The sequence below is a fragment of the Manis javanica genome, chromosome X, assembly GCF_040802235.1.
Source record: "Manis javanica isolate MJ-LG chromosome X, MJ_LKY, whole genome shotgun sequence".
NCBI lineage: Eukaryota > Metazoa > Chordata > Mammalia > Pholidota > Manidae > Manis > Manis javanica.
The window spans coordinates 33,084,394-33,097,199 of NC_133174.1; the positions used below are offsets into that span (position 1 = coordinate 33,084,394).

Sequence of the window (12,806 nt, forward strand, 5' to 3'; positions counted from 1 at the left end):
GCTCTTAGAAGTAATTCCGCGACATTTCATTCATTTTTACTGCCTCCCCTTCAGGGGCAGGAAGAACAGCAGTATTAGCCTGTGCTTATAGATGAGGGTATTTAGAAACAGAGAGGTTAAATGGCTCAGCCCCAGTCACAGAGTGAATCAGAGACACCGCCAGCCTCGAATCCAGAATTTCGACTTGAGCTTCTGTGCCAAGATCCCTCGGGGCACATTTCCTCTCTCATTTGCATAAATCATCAACATTTTTTTTCCAAGCTTGTGCTGAGAAAGCCCCTTTTCAAACAGTGGAAACTCCCTTTGCCTTCTGTTGCCTTCGTTTTATTTTATGAACCAAATTCTTTCCCTTCAACATGTAGACTTGCTATTTTCCCTTCCGTTGAGCCCTTTTCAAAAGAGGTCATGACCTTTGCTTATAGATGCAATGGAAACGGGTGAGCCCCACTGAAATAAAACAGATGATCTGGAGACCATATAAAGTAATTTCAACTAATGTTCAAAATCCCATGCAGTTGATTATAAATCTTGGATCCTGGCAGATTATCAGGAAAATACAAATAGATAAATGGCACTTGCTACCAGTGTTTGAACCCTGTTGTAAGATGTGCCTCCAACTCTGAGAGTAGATTCATAGCATTAGAAACGAGAAGCGGGACATACCAGAGCCATGCAAGTTTTGAGGATTTCATCTTGGAAATATGTAGGGAGTCATACCTGAGATTGATGATATGTGAACTTGGGCTTCTAATCACCAGCATAATCATATAATTAGTCACAATCTTTTCATATATTTAAGAAATTCTTAGCTCATGTCCTCACCTGGCTGATGGTCCTTAGGTGACTCCAGTGTTGAGGTTTCTGGACATGAACTGCGCTTCCTGGAATCCCAGGTCAGCACTTAGTGCATTGCTGGTACTCACAAAATAGTAATAATCCTCTTGAATGTAAAAACATATGCAGTGTGTTTGGGAAAAACTTCCCCTCCCTGTCAGTTACATTAGATAATCAAAATAATTTACGGCTTGTCTGTTTAACCATTAGGAAAAAGGAGTTATATCTATTTGAAATCTTTGGTAAAATAAAATTCAGCATAGAGAAAAAGCGTTTTGTCTGTATGATACAGTGATTTACTTTATTGCTTCTCACGTTAGCTGTTGCTGCCACAATGCCATGTAAGAAAAGTTTTAAACACAACAAAACTCAGTGGCTTAAAACATTTATTTCCTGCTCATGGGTGGGTGGGTTGCTGGGGTCCTGTTTATGTCAGCTGAGTTTGGCTGCACTTGGCAGCTTGGGTCCGGGCCTGCTCTTCATGTCTCCCCAGTTCCCTCAGAGCAGCACCTTCCCGGGACAGTATCATCTTACAGTGGGTCACCAGAGAGCAAAAGGCAGGCTAAATGGTGCAAACACATTTAAAGCCTTTACTGGCATCATATCTGCTCACATTCCTTTGGCTAAAGTTAAGTCACAGGGCCAAGTCTGGTCAGTGGGGCAGAGGAATACACCACCCCAAGAAGGAGGGGGAGGTGAGCGAATATTTGCTGAATAATACTCCTGTCTGCCACAGTTGTCAACCCTAATAGTGTGTGTTATGGGCTGAATTGTATTCCCCATCAAACTCATATGTTGAAGTTCTGACCCCTATAACCTCAGAATGTGAGTGCATTTGGAAATGGGGCTTTTAAAAAGATGATTCAGTTGAAATGAGGCTGTTAAGGTGGGCCATAATCCAATCTGACTGGTGTCCTTATATCCTTGTAAGAGGAGGAAATTAAGACACACAGAGAGACACCAGGGTCATGTGTACACAGATGAAAGGCCACATGAAGACACAGCAAGAAGGCAGCCATCTGCAAGCAGAGGAGAGAGGCCTCAGGAGAAACCAAACCTGCCAGCACTTTGATCTGGGACATCAGCCTCCAGAGCTGTGAGAAAAGAGATGTACAGCTGACCCTTGAACAATACAAGCTTGAGCAGCAGGGGTCCACTTCTATATGCAGTTTTTAAAATAAATAGAACATTTTTTGGAAATGTGCAACAATTGGAAAAAACATTTCCCTTTCTTTAGCTTACTTAATTGTAAGAATACAGGATATAATACATATAACATGCAAAATATGTGTTAGTTGACTGGTTATGTTATCTGTAAGGCTTCTGGTAAATACTAGGCTCTTAGTCGTTCAGTGTTTGGCAAGTCAGGAGTTATACATGGACTTTTGACTGGGTGGGGACTTGGAGCTCCTGACCCCAATGTTGTTTAAGGGTTAACTGTATGCTTTTAAAGCCAGCCAGTATACGATAATTTGTTGTGTCAGCCTAAGCAAACTAATATAGCCTGTAAACCCCTTATGGTGACTCCAGACTGTCTACTCATTGTTTTGTCCCCCATGCCCCACCTTAGCACATTACCTTGTATATATTTTATGTATATTTGGTGAATGAATGAAATCTCTCAGTTTCAAATTTAGTAATTATTTATCAGCCAGAACTAATAAACCATGAGTTATGAACATGTATTAGAAACCCATTTAAGGTTGTTTAAGCAAAAAGGAAATCTTTTGGGTCAGATGACTGGGGTAGCTTCTAACCTCTAAGGAATGATTCTAGGAACCAGGGTCTTAGATATTGATTCAGGGGCCCACGCACCTGCCAGATCCTCTCTCCATACTATCTCGCTGAGGCACTTAGCCTTGTTCTTATAGAGAACATGGCTACCAAGAGAATGGCAGGTTGTGATTGGGTGAAATAGATGAAGGGGATAAACAGGCACCAAATCTCAGTCATAAAATAAATTAGTTACAGGGATGAAAAAACAGCATAGAGAATATAGTCAATAGTTCTGTAACATCTTTCTATGTTGACAGATAGTAACTATACTAGTTGGGGTGAGCATTTAATAATGTAGTTAACTGTCAAATCACTATGTTGTATACTTGAAACCAATATAATATTGTATATCAACTGTACTAAAATAAAATATAATAGTAATTAAAAGAAAATCACATTGCATACCTAAAAAAAAAAGAGAGAATGGCAGATTGAATTTTCAAAAATGGTGGCAACAGTATCTCCTGCCCCAGCTGCTTATCTTACAATGTGACTTTGGCACCCTTCCCATTAAGAGCTGGGATCTGTATTTTCTGTCCTTGATTCTGAATGGGCCTGTGACTACAGGAAGTGAAACTACAATTCCCAAAGCTAGGCTATAAAGGCCAATACAGATTCTGCCTTGTTCACTGGAACATTGCCTCTGGAGTCCTGAGCTGCCATGGCAGAAGTCTAAGGCTGCCATGCTGTCAGGAAGCCCAAGCTAAATGGAAGAGCCACATGAAAGTGTTCTGGCTAAGAGCTACAGCTGAGGTTCCAGCTAACAGCCAATGTCAACCACCACATGTGAGTGAAGATGCCTTCAGATGATTCTAGCCCATAGTCATCAAGTCCTCCCTGTTAAGGCCCCAGATATTGGGAAGTGAGCATAGTCAAGTCCTCCCTGCTGTGCTCTGCCAGAATTCCTGACCTACAGACTCTCTGAACATGATAAAATGGGTGTTTTATGCTGCTGCACTTTGATATAATTGCTTATATGACAATAGCAAGTGAAATAAAGAGCTCAGGCTTACATGCTTACAGCTACCTCTCTACTTCCTTTAGAGTATTCTGGGAAATGTCTCCAAATGGCCAGGCTTGGGTCACATGTCTACCCCTTGAGCCAACTGCTCTGTCTGTGAGGAAATTAGCTCTAGCCTAGCTTATTATGTTAATTCCTGGTAGGTGGGGATGTCATTACTGCCAGCTACCTAGAGGCCCACAACTAGAGTTATTCACCAAAGGCAGCAGAGGTTGTATCAGAAGAAGAGGTATGAGAACGTGTTTTGAGCCAATGAAAGTAATAGCTACATTACATTCTATCAACTTTACTTCATTTGGTAACTTTTTTTTTTCTTGAGGTTTAGGATGGTTTCCTTTAAAATAACACTAGAAACCAGGCTCTATTACCTACAAGCTGTGTGACTTTGGGAAAGTTACTTTGCCACTCTGAGTCTAATAAGAATATTTTTTATACTTGTCTGGCAAATTAAGAGCCTGTTAGAAACACTTTTCATTTTAGTCAAAATTCACATTGGGTTAGTCATCACTTGGAAGTGGGGCTTCACTTCAATGTCCTGGTGAAATGTTCACATTGCTGTCTATATTGATTTCCACAGGGCTGCTATCTTCCCTTTCCCACCCCAAAATACATACACTTACATACCAGTCACATATGTGCACACACACACATTAAATAGATGTTTTTCTATATTCCCCAAATAAGCAAACTTTTCTTCTTTACTATCAAATATAGAGGGGCTGAGAAACACTTAAAAAAAAACCAACAGAGACCAGGGCAGGTATGGTAGGCTGACTGCCTAAATGCCCATTTCAAACACTGTTTTACTGACAGTCCTTTAGAGCAAGTCTCTAGAAGCAAGGACCCCATTTCCCAGATATCTGTGCCGTAGGGGTGGCCATGTGACTCCATTCTAGCCGGTGGGACACAACCAGAAATCAGCCGGCATGATCCCTCTTCTGCTTTCTCCTTTTGCTGGAATGAGGGCCTGGGGCTGGAGATGTGGCTGCCGTTGTGAAGGCTGGAGGAGGAGGGACAGACAGGCCCTGGCCCCTTCTTGGCCTTCATGGGCCACCCTTCCAGACATGGACTCTATTACCCTACATTCTTACTGCCTGAGGCAAATGAGTTCCTTTTCTGTCAAGCCACCACAATTGTTGAGTTTCTGTTATGGGCAGCTGAATGCAGTCCTGTGCTATACAGAATTAGGTAACCCTTCTCACTTTCATCGGGGTATTCCCTCACCATTTTCCCAAGGATCATGGGCACGTGGGAGACCTCAGAAGGCCTCAACTGTGGCTGGGGCTCCAGATCTGAATCAGGGCAGATGAAAGTGGGTATAGATCCGTGGAAGGCCCTATCCCAGCTTCTTCAAAAAAACCTTCGGGGGTGAGTCCGTCTAGGTCTGCCCATGCCCCAGCTCTCAGGCGTGTACTCTTGCCTTTCTCTGAACTTTATTATCCAAATAAACTCTTTAAAAAAATACCTTCAAGGAATCCAGGGGAGACCATGCAGAGCTGGCCAGTGAATCAGGAGCCAGTCCTTGCACCTCATTGGTATAGATTACTGGTGAATAAGTGTCCAGATCCTGATTCCAACTCGTGGGGCCATGGGAGTTCCCCACCCCCACCCCCACCCCCCTGCCAACAAGCAGTGATCAGGACACCTACAGGGGGTCCTAGAATTCAACTTAATTCTGACACTGTCTACTTGGAGAGAGCTCAGATCCCACTGATAAAGGGCTCAGTCCCACAACACTTGCACCCCCGTCCCACCAACTTCAGAAGCCAGTGGCAAGTCTAGGTTGTCACCTGTGCTTCTGACCCACTGGCTACATTCCCACCATCCCCTTCTTGGGTTTGACTAATTTGCTGGAGCAGCTCACAGAACTCAGAGAAACATTTTACTTACTACATCATCAGTTTCTTATGAAAGGATGAAACTCAGGAACAGCTGGATGGGAGAGATGCATGAGGCAATGTACAGGGAAAGGGCAGGGAGCGGGATCCACGCCCTCTCCAGGTGTGCCTGCTCCCCAAACCTCCTCATGCTCCCCAGCCCAGAAGCTCTCCAAACCCTGTCCTTTTGTTTTTTTCTAGTGGTTTCATTACATACACCTGACTGATTAATTCATTGGCCTTTGGTGCTGGAACTCAACCTCCAGCCCCTCTCCCCTCCCTGGAGGTCAAGGGGTGGCACTAAAAATCTCAGCCCTCTAATCACTTGGTGGGTTCCTCTGGGGACCAGCCCCCACCCTTAGGTAATCAAGGGGTATTCCAAAAGCCACCTTATTAACACAGCAAAAGACACTCTCAAAACTTAAGAAATTCCAGGGGTTTTAGGACTCCGTGCCAGTAACAGGCCAAGACCAAATGTATCTGTTATTATAAATCACAGTATCACAGCGAGTACTTCTTGGATTCTACCAGAAGGGAGTGAGCCATCCGAGGCTAAGCTCAAATCTCCAAGCATCATGGTCTGTGGATAAAATGAGAGTTCCTGGGGCCAGGATTCTTACCTGGCTGTGGTTGACTAGCTCACTGCACACCTGCGGGCAATACATGGCTGTTGACGCTATAAAAAGAGCTCCGCCCAGGGCTCTGGGCATGACACGCTGGCAGGGCTGCAAGGCTGCAGGAGAGCAGAGCAGAGGCTGGAGTGGTGGCAGCACTGAGGACAGAGGCCCAGAGGACGGCTATGTGGGACAACTGTGCAGAGAGGCCCAGAGGACAGCTGTGAGGACAGAGGGGCCCAGGGCAGAGACCAGCTTGCTGCATGCAGGCTTGCTCTGAGTGAACAGGATTTTAGTGACTGACCTGCCACCTGGAAATAAAGTTGGGTATAACCTTTTCACCCCAAGAATGTTTTGCTGTTAATTTCTTTGGTCACATTGAATCCATAGCAAACTTGCCCGGGGCTGAAACCCATTGGCAAGACATAATCACAAACATCTCACATTTGTCTAGGACCTGAGTGGTCACCAAGTGCTTATGCCTCAGAGAAAGGTCTGGAATTCTTTTTAGTTCCTTGAGCTTTCAGGAATCCCCAATGTTCTCCTTACTTCTCTTTGCTGGTAGTTTATGGCATTAAAAAAACAACCATCACAACAAATTTCCTTTTTTTCTTGCTTTTCCAGAAAGGAACTTAAGTGCTAGTATTATTTTCCAATTTTAATCACAGTTTGACAGAGACGGAAAGTTAAGTCATGTAATTGCTTTTGTGTTTTGTAGTTCTTTTCACTATTTGGGAAAAAAGAAATAGTTCAATGGATAAAATGTGGGTTTATACCAAACCCCAACCATCATGAGCATTAATGGCAACCATGTGTTATTCCTGAGAACTGCACCTAATTTCTTTGAGGAGGAAAAACTCCAGCGCTGTTTAGCTTGCACACGGAGTGAGCCAAAGAGCTCCCAAGACATGTTTGGGGACAGATAGCTATGTCATGTATCTCGAAGTAGAAAGAAATATATATTTTATAAAAATGTAAGCTGTAGATTACAATAAGAATACTTAAAGCAAGACTGCCTTCCCAAAACCCTTGAGTCATAAAACATCTGTCTCAGAACTGGAAGGCTGGAGATGCCTGAAGGCACATCTGGCCTGCCCACCGCCTTCTGCCTGGATTGTCCACAAAATGACTAGGCCAGCATGTGACCTTCTGAGCAGAGGCCAAGAAGAGGGGATGTAAGCAGGTGGGGCTGCGGCTCACTGTGCGTGCTCCCACCCCACTGCAGTGGGGAGGGATGGGGCTTTGCATACTGCGCTGATCCTTCCCCTTATTGCACATTGTCAAATGCCTCAGGTGGGCTAGGGTGGTAGAAGAATGAACTTAGAGACCCACTTGGTTCCAGGGCCCATGGCTTTATACGGCTAAACGTGATTTCCTGCTGGAAGGCAGGTGCAGGCTTAGTCTTTGTGTGGGCAAATTTAGTGCCTGCTTAGGGGCTAGAATCAGAGCTGTAGTTGGAAGCACCCCAGCCCCAAATTATAAAGTGGGTAGGAATTTTTGCTTGTTCACAAAGTCTGGTGTGCAAAGACTAATGCTCTTTATTTTCCTGAAACTAAAATTACCTTGGCTCTTGAGCTCCCATTCCCACTGATAGTGCAAAACATCAGCGTGCCAATTCTGACTAGCTTAGGCTCTTCCAGTTTAGAGGGAGTCCCTTCCGCCGAGTGCAGTTGTCTCTCACCCCCACACCTCCTCCTTCCCTTCTCCCTGGGAGAGATCATGGGCTGACTCCTGGGCCTGGCATGAGGAAGGGGCGACATGCCAACACCAGTACTGACTTCTGCCCGTTGGGTTGTCTCTCTCCAGCTGCAGACCAAGCCACCCAACTTAAAACAAGCACATTAATTTTTCCCATCAAGTCTGTGCGGGGACAGCTATCTTTGCTCTGCTTGGCATTTGTTGGGGTGGTTGAAGGCTGGGGGTGGGGATCAACCCAAGGCCAACCTGGAAAGTTGATGCTGGGGGTCATCTGGGCCCCACCTGGGACTGTCGATGGGAGCAGCAATGCATGGCCTCTGCCTGTAGCCTGGGCTTCCTGATAGCATGGCAGCTGGGTTCTAAGGGTGAGGGGAGAGAGAGAAGCCAATTTACCTGTCATGACCTCGTCCTCAGAAGTTCCTCACATTCTGCTTGTCAAGGTGGTTGCAAAGGCCTGCCCAACTTCAAGAAGACAGTGAAACAGACTCCATGTCTTTGTGGGGGAATGGCAAGGTTCTAGAAGAGCGTGCGAGATCACAAACATTGTTGAGACCACTTTCAAGACACAATCTGCTACACCCTCTCTTGATGCATTTGCTGCTGACCTTTTCAGAGCTGCCATGGTCTCTGGTTCATGAATTCTACTCTGGCTCCCTCATGCTACCCAGAGGCTCCTTGGTGTTCCAACCTCACAGTTATGTCTGTGCCCATCTTGGGGTTGGGAAAACATTTCTAGGGCTCTTTTTCCCCATGCTGGAGAATGCTGTTGGCCTCCAGGCCTCCTCAGCCTGGAGTGGCCCTGTGGCTCTGGCAGCATGTTCGATGTGAGACTTATCTGTGTAACCTGTCACCACCCCTGGTCCCCTCTGGGTAACCAGAAGCTCCAGCCTTCTGGTACCCATTCCAGCTGGCAAGGAAGAAGAAGCCACAAGAAATGGCAGACTCCTCATTATGGATACTTATTACAAATTATATATGCTCCTTCATTTTACCTGCTATTGGCCAGAACTTTGTCACACGGCCACGTCTAACTAGGGAATGTAGACCTTACTCTGGCAAACTATGTGTTCAGTGAAAATGGAAGTTATTTAAGAAGGGAGAGGAGAAGAGTGAATTTTCAGGGAAAACTCCTATCTTGATAATATGAGGCAACATTTAACCTAAGAGCTTCAGGATGAATCAGAGCTGGAAATGATAGAACCAGAGGAAGAGTATTTTAGGCAGAAGAAACAGCAAAAACAAGGGCTCAGAGGAAGGAATAAGAGTGTAATTAATGAGGGATGTGACTTGTGAAAATGAGGGCAGATATTTAGGAGGAGCTAGATGAGAAGAGAGGAAAGGTGGGCAAGTGCCAGATCATGCAGGGCCATGTTAGCTAGGATAAGCAGTTTGGATTATATTCTAGATTCTGCTTCGTAACAGACTCTTCACCATCTCCAGTCCCCACAATTAACAAGGCTTTTTTTTTTTTTGTTTGTTTGTTGGTGAAAATCCTATTCAACACAAATGTTTCTTCACAGGAAAGCAGAAGGTATCATGGGAGGTAGGAATAGCTTGATGTTTGGAGTATTAGCATTTAGAAGGTACCCAATTCGGTCAATTCATTAGCTGAGTATCCCTGGGCAAATTATCTTCTCTGAGCCTCAGATTCCTCACTAGGCTATGTTGTACATTTTAAACAAAATGATACATGCAAAAGTTCATGGCAAACTCGAAGGAGCCATATATGAGGTATTGTTATTGATATGTCATTACAATACTGGTATAAAGGACTACATCACATTCTTTCTGGAGTACCAAAGGGCCTATCTGAGGATAGGCGGGGTAGGGGAGAGTGTGGATATAGAGAAGGACCCAGCAGGAAGAGGGCCAAAAGGAAGGGCCCTAGCGGGCCCTCAGGGGTGGAGTCTAGGAGGGACAGCAGGGGACTGCTAGTGAGTCACTGGCGATAAATATCAGTGGCCATAGCAAGCACTATTGATATCCATCTCTGAACCTCGCAGCCCACCTCTGTGTTCACCTGTAGCTGCAGTGAGCTGTTTCTGGAAAGCCTACAGCACACACCTGTCTTTTCTTCTCACCCTATGGGCTTCTTTGGCACCAGAGATCTTGCTGTAAGCATGCAAACTGGAAATGCCACCGAGGTAGCATTTCCTCAGAAAACCCTACACCTGGCTGCTCAGACCTGTTTGGGCTCAAGGATGTGTTCTGAGGTGGGCCCCAGAAGGTCTCTCAGAGGGACCCCTGTGGGATTGAACCTGAGCTGCTGCAGTGGCAACTTGTTCATTAACACCCCTGAATTGGCTTCTCTCTGTCTCACTCTCTAGCTGTCTCACTGTACTTCCCTGGGTCACCTTCTGAATGAGCTACCTGCACCCAAGTCCTGGTCTCAGGCTTTGCTTTCAGGGGAACCTCAACCAAGCCCCATTCCCACCCCCCTTCCCTAGTATATAAGGTGGGAAGGCTGTCTGCTTACTCTCCCAGCTCCCTCCACAGTTATAGGCGGCCACTTGCCCCATTGCCAGCTATTGGCTCATAAGCTGAAGTGTTGCGGAAGATTGCTTAGAAAGCTCTCACTTTATAAAAGGGACAGATTTTTTTTGGTGCTGCCCTACCATCCCCGACCTTGCTGCCCTGATGGCAAACATACTCTTGGAGCTGCAGCAGCCATCTTGAGGCCAGAAGGAAAGGCCAAAGGAATCACAGAAACACTGTCCATGATGTTTTAAGTCACTGAAGTCATCTAATTCTAGATTTCTTGTGTGAGAAAAAGGACCCTGAGGCTCATTCAGGATACTGTTCATGGAGTTCTTGATTACTCACACCCTAACGCTTCCTACCTCATACAGTGGCTTAGGGTGCCAAAGCCAGCGGAGGCTCCTTCCCAGCTTCCCCAGTTGCGGAGCCAGAGAGTGGGGCTTCTCTGTGGCAAGCCATCCTCCTCCCCTCCCCGGCCACCTCCAAGTCCTGTTCTCTCCCCTCTGAGAATTCCACAGCTTCTCCCAGGCAGGGTGGATGGGGCCCCCTGTAAATCCGGCCTTCTGCCTCAGGCCTAGTGCAGGAGGCATGCAGGCAGCCTCAGAGACCTGCTTCACTCACTTTTCCTGCCCCACTTCCCTTCTTTTTCACTTCAGATTTACAAAGACAGTAGGCTCTGAAGGAAAATGAAGAGTCTATGTGTGTTCTGGACAATTCCCTGATTCCCCTGTGATTTGCATTTCTCTTCACTTTCTGTCTCTTCTTGTCTTAGAACGCGAGCCTGTGAAAACTAAGTGAATGGCTTCTTTTGGTTCAATTGTACAGTTGTTAGCTGGCACTTACTGAGAGCCTAGACTGCTCTGGGTTAGAGAAAATACCAAGGAAACGGAAGGCCTGCCTGGTCCTAAAACTAGGTGCAGTCTAGATGGGGAGGCACATGGAGCCAGCCAACACAGCCTATGGTTAGAGTGGCACTTTAGCAGAGTGATCACGAGCAAATGTTCTAGAACAGATCGCCTGCAACTGAGCAAGTTACTTAACCTTTCTGTGCCTCCATTCCTTCCTCCGTAAAAGGGAGAAAGTAATTGTACCCAGTCCTTGGGGGTCACTTGTGCAGATTAAGTAAATGAGCTAGGATAATGATGATGTTGGAAGTTCTGTGTTCGTTCTTCATCTCCATGGTGCCCAAGGCAGTGCTCCCCACATCCTGAGCTGCAGGAAAGGTTTCCTTCACCCAACACCTATTTATAAGTCCACAGTATATACCAGGCACTGTGCTAGGTGCTGGAGGTACAGTGGTTAAAGTGGATAGATAAGCTACCTACCCTGACATGAACATTAAAGTCATTCCGCCTGTGACAACTAAGGGTTTCACACGTCCAAGCCAGTGGGGAGCTGGTGGGTGGCTGGAGCCCAGAGGGGGCGCAGGTGAGCAGCCTTGGAAGCAGGGTCCGTGTCCTGTGGACCTGGACGGTTAAGTATAGGTGCACGCTCAATGGCAAATACCAGTGGTTTGGACTAAACTGGTGGGGAATTTTGTCATGTAGACACAGGGCAGGGAGCATAAGAATCCCACACCATATCTCCCTTTGACCTCTGTCCTGCCCCCTTCCTATTGGTGATGTGGAAGGACCTGGGGCCCCTGCAGGAGCCAGGCGCTGCTCTCCTGCATGCAACAGTTCTGATACAGCGTGTGGGAAGATTAGCAATGGAAGATTAATTTCTCCTTGTCATTTCCCCAGGGGCCTTAAGCAATCTCGGGAACAATTTTCCTCGCCTAGAACACTGCTCTCGGGAAGCTGGCGGTGATCTGCTGCAGTGTGGCGCCAGGTGAAGGACAGCCCCAGAGTCCCTGCTTCGGAGCTGAGTGGTGAGCCAGAGAGAGATGTGCCTGCCGAGCAGTCATTGACGTCCTGTAATGGATGCTGAACAAAAGAAAGGAAAGCGTAAGCATCACTTTGCTGTGTAGGTTTTGCATTTGGCCAGGGCACATGAAGGGCACCTGGAACCAGGGCTCCCCCACTTCTGGTGCAGACAGCCACACGGAGCCCAGCAGCCTTTGTCTCAAAGGAGATTTCTTTCCACAGGGACTGTCTTTTCTTGGAGGGCGGGGTGCTGAATCCCAGGGCATCGTTTCTTCCCCCTGCTAAAGAGAAGGAAGAGGGCAGGGCTGTTTTGTGCTGTGGTCAGGGACCAAACCGCACTCCAACAGGAGAGTCTGAAGTCAGACCTCAGGAAGGACTTCCTTGTGAGAAGTTTAGTCTTCAATCAGGATTTTGATTGAAGGCTTTTCGATGAAACACCTGTTGTTAGGGATGAACTGGATGACATTAGGGCTGGAGAGTCAAGGAATAGTCTGAAAATTGGGAGAGGGCACATCTCACACAGGGTTTTGTTTCTGGGTCTCCAAGGTGGGCTATACCCTTCAGCCACTCAACTGCACCCCCTGCTCAGTTATTCATTCACCCATCACACCTTTATTGGGCACTGATTGTGTTTAAAATAGGG

General features: G+C 46.4%; 1 long non-coding RNA gene across 1 annotated transcript in view; it reads left to right on the plus strand.

Annotated features, from left to right (window-relative positions):
• Positions 1-12,806, plus strand: part of LOC140847464 (uncharacterized) — a 58,048-nt gene that overhangs the window by 37,428 nt on the left and 7,814 nt on the right. Inside the window, exon 2 of the long non-coding RNA XR_012127493.1 lies at positions 12,041-12,244. This is a non-coding gene — a long non-coding RNA (uncharacterized lncRNA). The remainder of the gene's footprint in view (positions 1-12,040; positions 12,245-12,806) is intronic.